The sequence below is a fragment of the Nicotiana attenuata genome, unplaced genomic scaffold (genome assembly GCF_001879085.1).
Source record: "Nicotiana attenuata strain UT unplaced genomic scaffold, NIATTr2, whole genome shotgun sequence".
Classification (NCBI taxonomy): Eukaryota; Viridiplantae; Streptophyta; class Magnoliopsida; order Solanales; family Solanaceae; genus Nicotiana; species Nicotiana attenuata.
Genome location: NW_017670451.1, coordinates 5,476 through 16,111, shown reverse-complemented (window position 1 = coordinate 16,111; position 10,636 = coordinate 5,476).

The window sequence follows — 10,636 nt, the reverse complement described above, 5'->3', positions numbered from 1 at the left end:
GGGGGGAAGGAAGGGGGGTGAGGTTGTGGTGGCGAATAACCCTGTGAGCTATAGTTTATCTCCACAGAGTCATGCTAAGTTGCCACTTACAATGGAGTACGATAGACTGGTATCGTTGTTAAGCAATAAAATGAGGTTGAGCAAACGTTCGGTGAATCTTAAAATAACCGGAAGATATCCGTATTCTGTGACTTCGCAAGGGGTTGCTTGTTACGCTGAGTTTAACATTGGGGATGATGAAACTCTGAGAGATTTTTTGGGGACTCCAGATGAATACCGGGAACTTATTTTGATAAAAAATGTTGGAAATGTATGTGAATGTTGAAGACGTTTGCAATAATGATGTTGCGCAAAGCAAGGATAACCCTCAATCATCGGGTGGTTATTCTGGAGCAGTTTTAGCCCACCAGGTTCCGGCTGAAAGAGTTTGGCCGGATCTAAACTTATCTCCGCTGGCGAACAAGGAGCGAGGAAATAATTTTCCTCCTACTTTACCAATCCACAAGACAACTGGCAAACTTCAATATTCCTTTGTGTTACGATTTTTATTTTTGTTGCATTGAATTCGTATTAACACTCATATATTCCACAGGGGGTACCGTCCAGATATGAATTTTACAAGTTATGACCCCATACCTAGTTGGAATATGCGTAGTTTTGGTGTGTTGGATCACGGTGGTCCATCCGGGAGTCATTACCAACAGGAAAATGTCCATCATGGAATGTCAACACATCATGACTTGTAAGTGAAGTGATATAGCTATATGTAAAATATTTATCAATTTGAGTAGCTTAACATTTTGTTGTTTGTGCAGTGCAAACGAGCAACTTGATGGTCCTGACCTCACTCAATTGCCCGCAGACGACGTATTTACTCGTGATTTGGCAGATGCGCAGAGTCAGGAAGATAATAGTGATTATGACAACAATGCCGATGAGTCTGGAGATGACACACCCTTCCCTGACGAGGGTGATGATGAGGAGGAAGTGAATGTCGAACCTGAGCTGACGAGGGAGCATGCTCCTCCACCTCCTGTTAGACCAAGAGTGTACGAGTCCCATGTGTCGTTTCATTCAAGGCATATTCCCTACCTTGATAATTTGCCAAGTATGCCGGATGTGGATGCCCTCACAAGGGATCTTGACGAAATTTGGTCAGTAATGTGGGATGAGTCTAGACCAACGGTGCTGGCAAAGGGCATGTATTTTCCTGATAAAGCTCGCCTATCTAGGGCTTGTAAAATGTATAGCGTAAGAGAGTGTCGTGAGATGATAGTATGGGAGTCAACTCCGGAGGTATACAAGGTCATATGCTGTAGATGGTTTACGGGTTGTCACTGGATGCTGCGTGCGAGCAAGAAGGAAACAGGGTTGTGGAAAGTGGGTAAATATATTAGCACCCACGTTTGTGAAATGGACACATTCAATGAGAATCACTTCAACTTGGATGTTGACTTGATTTCTCTTGTCTTGATTCCACACTTGGAAGTTTCCATTAGGTACAAGATCAAAGAGTGTATTACATCCGTCCACCAGGAATATGGGTGTACTATTACCAAAAGAAATGCATATCTCGGGCGCAAACGTGCATTTGAAATTATTTATGGTGACTGGGATAAGTCATTTTCATATGGCCGGAAAGCAGTGAGCCGCCGCAGCATGTCCAGGTACTGCACATGTCATCTCTCTCATGCCAGGCGGCAGTGAAACGGGCAGTCATCAACGGGCAGCCCATATAAAACCTCCACGTCCTGCAGTGTGACGGTGTCCTCGCCAATGGGAAGGTGAAATGTGTGCATCTCTGGTCTCCACCGCTCTATCAGGGTCGTGATCAAAGACCAATCGAGCTGCATCCGTCCGATCTCAATCATCTTGTAGAAACCCGTGTCCCGCAGGTGCACGACTACACGGGCATGGAGAACTCTGTCATATGGAAAGTCCCACATGTCGTCCACTCTCCTGGGGCGGAGACTCTGGGTCAGTAACTCACCCTCCCATATGTGGGCGGACCTATGATCGCCCTGTAACGAGAGTAGCTCATCGTTGGAAGGTCCGGGATGAATAGGCAACACCTCCATGTTGTCTACTGTATATTAAACAACATTAATTACATGTTAGTTTTATAATTTTATATGTTTGTTTTTAAATTAAATAATTAAATTTTTATAAATAAATATTCACATATGGGTTCCAGACTCGATATTTGGAGCCCAGTAGCACCAATTTATGTTGAATTCTTCTATGTGTTAGTTTTATAATTTTATATGTTAGTTTGTAAATTAAATAATAAATTTTATAAATAAATATTCACATATGGTTTCCAGACTCGATATTTGGAGCCCAGTGGCACCAATTTATCTTGATTTCTTCTATGTGTTAGTTTTATTATTTTACATGTTAGTTTATAAATTAAATAATTATTTTTTATAAATAAATATTCACATATGGGTTTCAGGCTCCATATTTGGAGCCCAGTAGCACCAATTTATCCCGAACTCTTCTATTTGTTAGTTATATTATAATTTTATATGTTAGTTTATAAATTAAGAATGCAATTTTTATATTAAATATTCACAAATGGGTTCCAAATCGATATTTGGAGTCCAGTAGCACCAATTTATTCTGAATTCTTCTATTTGTTAGTTTTATTATTTTACATGTTAGTTTTATAATTTTATACGTTTGTTTGTAAATTANTATATATATATATATATATATATATATATATATAAAACTGCTCTGTCATAGTAGGCTCGCTCATAGGTGCTCGGCCATACTAGGCTCTATATCTCGACCAACTGGGCTCGCTCATAGGCGCCCGGCCACAGTAGGATCGGTGTATAACTTAACATCTGAGCAGAGGTTGCCCAATAGAGGCCTGCTCATCGATTATAGCTCCATGGTAGTGAAAATACTTTTAATACTGTATACATGTAAACTCTCTGCTCTTTAGACCGGAAGAAGGAAATACTCAACTGAATATGCAGTCCCGATAAGAAGAATATGGTAACTTACAAAACTAGGAAAATATATGTAATTTGCGAGACTAGCAAAATATACGTAAATTTCGGGATACGAATTTTTCTTTATGCCTCGTTATTAAACTTGTGTAATTACGATATCATGCTAAAATGAAGAAAAAGCTTAGCCTTAACATACCTGGAGTAGGAAAAACTCCATGTAATATTCCGATGAAAACCTTCGTGGATTGAACTTAGAACCTAAAAAAATCGTATTAAACGAAATCTTGCTTCGTTTTGAAATGAAAACGCTTCTGCTTTCAACGTTCTTGGCAGATTTGTGTTGAGCTTTTTTTACAAAGAATTTCAAGAAGTAATTTCGTTTGAAATGAATGCCTCTACTTAACGTTCTTGGCTTTTTAATTTTAAGCCAAACGCAGATTGGTTTGGTTTTTTCACAAAGAATTCTAATCATATCCAAAGTCTTGTTAAGACTTAATTCATGGTATAATAGCCATCTCGCAAGGTGACTTAAGAGTCATTTTTTCCTACTGTGGCTTTATGCCACGTGGAAGGGTGGGTGAAGATTATTAATCTTTACCGACTTATTAGTTAACTAGGTAATGTCTCGTCACCCGGTAATTAATTTATTACCCGCATAATTTAAAAATTATCTCGAAATATTTAAAATACTACTCTCTTTTAACACACCTTATACACCTTACTATCATGGCTATGGGGTACCTTGTATGGTACTAGTTCATAAATACCGGGTATTTAGCTCAGGCCGTATTTTATCTCAAAAAGCCAAACTTCAACGAAATTCATTTTCTTCGACTTGCTTCCCCTCTCACCTTCACGAATTTACTAATCACTTGTGAAATAGCATAATCCTTATAATCTCCAAATAATCTTTTACTTAGACTGATGTCAATTACCTTACGATAGATTCCACGTACAAAACTTCAGGGTGCAACATCGTCGTAACTTAATACTGCGAAGCGTAACATCACCGTAATGTAATACTGCTGGGTGCAACATTGTCGTAACTTAATACTGCGAAACATAACATCACCGTAATTTAATACTGCTGGGTGCAACACTGTCGTAACTTAATATTGTGAAGCGTAACATCATCGTAATGTAATACTGCAAGGCATAACATCATCGTAATATATTACTGCAAAGGGTAACATTATCGTAATATATTACTGTAGAGCATAACATCGACGTAATACTGGGGGGCGTAACATTATTCCCCCCTTTGGAACATTCATTCTCGAATGTTGACTAATGCACTTATCATTTTCATAACTTATAGCTCTTGTGAATACCTTAATACTCTCCTTGCCATTTAAGCAGTTGCTCTGTGAATAAATCCAAAGTCCATGGTATTTCCCCTTTTAGTCTTTTTGCTCATATCATGACTTGTGGTCGAAATCTTTCTAATCTCGCAACTGCTGCTACCTCCTGTCATGCAGCCTGTATGGCCCTGGCTAGGTAAGTGCGTCTTATGCGACTCATCTTTCCTTTTCCCTCCAGATTTTAGCCAATCTCTAGGCCTTACTTTGTAAATATATACAGAGCTTGAGAAGATGTCCCTCTGGCATCTATGGGTATACTGAAGTTCTTTGCTCGGTACTTTGTTGAATTCACGAATATTTATCTCATCGCATAGGTCTGTTTAGCCATCCGTATGAATTTACTACCATAACTCTTACTTTAATTTATCGTTGCTGAGGTCTGCTACCAAATCCCAGCTTACCCTCGTTACTTATCCCATATGTATAAAATTTAAGTCCTTTAATGCTTCCTCATTACTCCTCATCTTTAGAATGACGGCCTAATCTCATCTCATACTTTGTGACTTTTTTCCATCCGTTGTTGATTCACCTCAATATTGATCTACAATATACCACTGATAACTTGAAACTTCTTACGCAGTACTTTGCCACTAGGGCTTACGTTACATCAAAGAATATTCGAAGTGATTTTCCTGATCCACTTGGGGGAGATACTGTACTTTAATAATTATATTTTATAGCATCCCAATGTGATTCACCTCACGTGGGTATTTTAATTCCGTACAATTTGTGAAATCCTCTTCAAATTATTACTCAATCGAAGGCCCGAACGTCATCATTTATCTACAACAATTACACCCTTATTCTATTACTAGTGCAGCATTCCACCTCTTCTAAATTCCATTTGTCTTTGACTCCTTTGAGTTCATTCAAGCTATACTAAGTTTTATATAACATAGAGAAACCATATGCTCTTCTTGTTTTCATGGTCTTAATTCTAAGGACTTATCCATTTTGTTACTTTCCCATTTGCATGTTCTTATCCTTACTCTTGTCTTCTAGAACCTTGTCGCTTCACTATACAATAACTTGTGACCTACAAATCTCTATTTATATTACTTGCAACCTTTCAACTTGCTTGCATCATAGATTTCCTTATGTCATTTGGAACATCAAGCGAGACATCACATCGTCTCTAACTCTTCTTTACTCTCTTAGTCAAGCTTTTCGATACCTAGACCATAGACTGGAAGGTATGCTAGTGAGGATGACGCTATTATTCCTAGATAATGAATCCTCGTGCTTCTGGCCCTTTTATCCGAAGTATAGACAATTCACGATCTTTTGCCTTTGAGTATCTCGTACGATGTTCACCTTTACCTTACTTACCTTAAAATCGCGCATTGTATCTTCTATCTCTTTTATGACCTCCCTTCCACCTAGGTGTAATTCACGTCCATAATTTGAAGCTCTATTATAATACTTGCACCTTTGGTGCATACACAATCTGATGAGAGCTTCATACTGATTTCTTATGAGGCTGATACTCTTTGGTTGGATTCATTGTAGAGCCGTTATAAAATATGGCTACTGTACTATCTCTCTTCTACTTCTGCTATTTACGAGTGATCCTGAGGTCTATAATTCTCTTGGTCCACTCCTGTTTTACTTAGTCGATGTAACTCTTTAGTTTCCTCTTCTTTCTGATCAGCCTTTATGTAGGCTTAACCTATCTTCCGACCTGCGACTCCTGGTATTAGTTATTACTTTAGCCTTTCATAGGCACTGAGGGATATTCATGATAAAATCCTTTAACAATTCAATCCTTCGTCTATGACCTAGGCTCAATTCTTTCTTTTAACGTATACCAGAATCTTCTACAACTGTATATACTGTAGGTATAAAACTCCAAACTTTTAAGTGCGTTCATAACGTCACCAACTCGGGATCATTGATCGAATAATTCCTTTCGTTCCGTCTTATCTTTCTTTAACGTCTGTTATTACTTTTCCTGGTCTTTCTTGTTGCAGGCATACTTAGCTTATCTTAGTTCCTACGCATGCTAGAGTTTTCGTGCAACTCATATGATCTTGAATATTACTTTTAATTTTACTTCCCGTTCATTAGCCATGGTAGGTGATAATTTCCTTTGGAGTGCTTACAATGTTGTTGTGAGACTGTTGTTATACGATCATTTCCTCTTTAGGTCGTTGTGCTTAGATTGAAGCCTTCTTCCTTATTTCTTCAGCTAGTCTTTTGTTGTAGTACTTAGGGAGAACCTTCGACTCTCGTAAAGCTGTAAGCTTATTACGGACCTTTTGATGTCCTTCCTTGCCTATAATTATCCGTAGTTGCTTACCTCCTCACCCTTGTTCTTGTAGTGTTGCTTCTGAACTGATATTTGACTGTCTTCCTAGTGGCACTCTCCTTTATTCCCTTGACATTCATAAGGTACCTTTAAGTACCACGACTCCTTATTTGAACATATCTCACGTATTATAATGACATTACAGCGAGGCTGAATTCTCCATGTTGGGGTTTACTACATTTATCTTGCATGATCTGCTGATTTGTCTGTAACTTCTTGTCTACTCATGACTAGGCTCTTCATGAATCAACTACTAATTACTCGTTGGCCCACTCTCATATCCATATTCTGCGTAATCTTTCTTGGGTTATTTCCTTATCTTAACTTACCTTACGTACTGGCTCCTTATCAATCAATAACAGCTCGTGCAGGAACCGTTACTTCCTTTTTTTTGACGTCGTGCTTACATAACGTTCTGGAATCATAGCATATATGTAACATTTGGATAAGTGCAACCTCATCCATTTCTCAGTTTTATCGCATTCTTCCTTTATCGCTCCATATTCCTAGAACCACTTAATTCTGACTTAATGCCACCTCACTCCACATTCCCCCCTTTAGGGAAGTACTAATATTTAGCGCTACAACGATCAACCTATGGATGGTTTACCTCTTCATCATTGGCTTCTTCTCACATTACCGATGACCCTTACTCGCCTTGCGGTAATTCTTTTGTATCAAGGATGACAAAATTCCTTACTCGCGAGGATGGCACTTAGTGTAACTGGCACACATAGTCCCTTAAGCTTAACTTTGCTCATATTGCTTGCTTTGGGGAAGCATCTTCCGGAATGACCATTCTATGAATTTCTCATGAATCTTCTTCTGTTGTCTATTCTATTATCGCCGGAACGAAATCTGAAACTCTCATGATGCCGAGTATTATCCAATCAATTTGTCCCTGATTCACGTTTAGTTTATCTTGTTCACCACCCCATACTGATTTCTGTTATTATGGGGTCTAACTTTTCCTTCGGGTAGTTGCGTTGGAGTCACGAACTCATTTCTCGAACTATGGATATGACTTTATGGCCTATAATCTTTTGTTGTCTCAAGGCCGTCACCTCTCGTCTTTTCCTTTACTTGACTCTAGACTCGGTAATACCGTCATCTTTTTGACTTACCGTTGCCATCCATGTATCACATCTTACTCATAATGCTTCATTAACTCTTTTCTTATTTGCCGCTAACATTTATGCCTATCACTTTATTCTTAAAACTTGAACAAGACATTCTTTTGCTTGTTGAAACTTTTATTTATCTTCTTAATCTCTCATTGTCTTTCACCATTAAGATGGATAGGCATTCTTTCCTTAAGGCTTCTCATCAGGAAGCTTACACCTTTCAGTACACCCACGATCTGCCAGAGGCCTCACATTTACTTATCGTAGGCATCATACAAAAATCCAATTCCTCTGACTCAGCTCTTCCACAACCATCTCTCTTTCCATCCTTCTTTCCGGATGTAGGTATCGTCTAATTACGAATAAAATAGAATTTCGGAATTTGAATTCTTATAAGCGAGCTCTACCACACGATTTAGAGTAAGAAGAAAGAGTGACAATCCTAAATGCCCTGTAGCCTCCGGCTTATAAGTGTGGTGCACGACATACCCATAAACAAGACTCTACTAGACACGGCTTGTAGACTCCCTAGGACAGAACCACTCTGATACCACTTTTATCACGCCCCGAACTTGGGGGGCGAGACCGGCACCCAGTGCCTCACCTATCCTCGCGTACAACCTTGCAACTAAGGGACTCTGAACATATGATGTCATACTTTTTCCATGGGCCACATTGCAAGACGACTGCGAATGCTGACTAAACGTCAATATAAAACTAGGCCGACAAGGCCGTCATAATTATTACAGCTGACAAACAAACCAAATATACATACAAGGACTCAAAAGCCCAACATATTGTTGATACCCAATTTTTCCCTATATATTTTCAATATGCAAAATACCTCCAAAATAGCACATATATGAATACATAAGCATGTCCGAGTGTTTTATTATTTTTTTCCATAATTTTTAAAGGTTTAAATTGACTTATTTTCCCCTTTTTATCCATAAAATCCCCAATAATTATTTCCAAGATGATTATCTTGAGAATTCTTCTATTGGATTTTTATATTTATGCCAAAATATGGCTAAGGTAATTTTTACATATTTTTACAATTATATTTAGTATTTTTTAAAGCTAAATTGCACATAATTGCAATATTAGCCATTTTAAGCTTTAATTATGTTTTATACGCATAAAATTGGATCCAACATTTTTAAATTGTTAATTATGTATTATAAATCACTTTAGTAACTTAAATTTATTATCAGGAAACTATTTTCTATTTTTTATAAATTAAAAGGGGAAAATGGGCTATTTAAATAACAGCCCCTTTTGTATTTCAATTATAGCCTAAATCAAATCCCAATTCCCTACCCAATTATACCCACCGGACCAAGCCCAAACCCAATTTTATAACCCGACCCACCTACCCACTCTAATCTCAACCGTTGATCTCCCAGATCAATGGTCCCCATTACCCTTACCATTTTTAAACCCAAACGACCCTCTAACCTAAATCATTTCTCACCAGTCCGCCGCCCTTGAATCCCCACTCCTCTCCAATTCTCTCTGAAACCTAAAGGTAACCCTAGCCGCCGCCACCCTAATCCCCTTCAATCCCCACTCAATCCATGGACTCCCAAGGCTGTTTGAGACATATACCGGTCTTCTATGTCTGCTGGTGGCCCGCTTTTGTGATTTCATGGACAGATCTCGAAGAGATCTGGTCCAGCCCTTGCTCAACTTCCATCCATGGTCTTTTTCCGGCCATCCATGGCCTTTCGAGTCAGACCCATGGCTTTTCCGGCTAGATCGGTAACTTTTCGAAGTTTTCTTACTTTTTCTGGGTTCTCCGAAACCCTAGCCTTAAAGACCTTCAATTTTCTTTAAGATCTGTCTTAGATCTATGTATGTCATGAACCCTCTGGTGTTTTCTCAAAGGTTTTTCCAATTTTTCAAAGTGACTCTTCGTCTTCAAAAAAATTAGGGTTTTCTTAACCTCTTTTAAAAGATTTCTCTTCTGATTTTCAGTATTGTTTTATGATTTTACTATGTTTAAATGATTTGCTTATGTGTTTCTTCTACCTGGTTTATCGTGTTGAAACCCTAAGTGTTTTGGTTCTATCCGGGGTTCTGAAACTGTCTTTGTTTATTTGTTTATATGCCTGTTTTGATTGGGTTCCTTATGGTTAGATCCTTTTCCTTTCTTGGCCTTGAATGATTCTGAGTTCTTACTGCTTTTTAAACTCGACTTTGTTAAAACCCTAATTTCCTAAAAGTTTCCTCACTCGTTACTGTGAGTTTAAATACTTGTTTCTATATGTTGGTTTGATCTCCTTTACCTGTTGCTATGTGTTAGTCCTGACTACTTGACTTTGTTGATTACCATGCTTCGAGTAGTCCCTAGCTTGCTCATGTCACTTCTGTATGTTTATGTTCATCTAGTTTGCTCCTGTTTGTCAATATGCTTGACCATGCATGTCTGACACGCCTATTCATTCTTTTCTATTTATATGCTGAATTGCAGAATCATGATTCTTTCTTGATTGATCTTGATTTCCCCAAGTCACAACTGATTGCAAATATTTTCTTATAAAACCCTGGTTTCACTCATTTTGTTTAAATTGATTGATTCCCTTCCTTTGCTGTGATGTTTTACCCCTGCTGAATCCTTTCCCAAAAATTAGGTATATTTTGTACTTAGACTCAATTATTTACTCTATACTTTTACTATCCCCTATATGGTCAGAAATCAATCTTTCTCAAATTGATTTTCTTTCCTTAATTGCTCCTGTTAGTACCCGTTAAGCAGTAATTCCCTGATTAAATGGAAGTACTTGTATTAATTGATTCTGATTGCGATTATTTCCACATCTGTGTTAAACTTTTACTTGTTACCTTATTTCCCTACTCGTTTTTAAGGCTGTAAATACC